The sequence below is a fragment of the Penaeus monodon genome, chromosome 19, assembly GCF_015228065.2.
Source record: "Penaeus monodon isolate SGIC_2016 chromosome 19, NSTDA_Pmon_1, whole genome shotgun sequence".
In the NCBI taxonomy this organism is placed as follows: domain Eukaryota; kingdom Metazoa; phylum Arthropoda; class Malacostraca; order Decapoda; family Penaeidae; genus Penaeus; species Penaeus monodon.
In genome coordinates, this window is record NC_051404.1 from 5,438,540 (window position 1) to 5,438,824 (window position 285).

Sequence of the window (285 nt, forward strand, 5' to 3'; positions counted from 1 at the left end):
CCTTCCATTCCTTCTCCCTATTCTTCGTCCCCCCCCCCCCTTCTCTCTCGTCTTCCTTGCCCTTTCTCATTCACACCTCTTCTTCAGCTTCCCTTTATCCTTCCTTATCCTTCCTATCTTTCTTCCGTCGAGCTGCCTCTCACCCCTCTCCCTTTCACCTTTTTCTCTCTCTCTCTCTTTCTCTTTCTCTCGTCCTACTTTCTATGTCTCCCTTCCTTCCTTTCCCTCTCCCTCGCCCTCCTTCCCTTTACCTTTCCTAATTATCTCCTTCAATTTCCACGCACC

At 49.8% G+C, this 285-nt stretch overlaps 1 protein-coding gene across 1 annotated transcript in view; it reads left to right on the plus strand.

The window, feature by feature from the left end:
- LOC119585317 (two pore potassium channel protein sup-9-like) overlaps positions 1 to 285 on the plus strand; it is a gene marked incomplete in the record, with an annotated part of 38,319 nt that overhangs the window by 11,447 nt on the left and 26,587 nt on the right.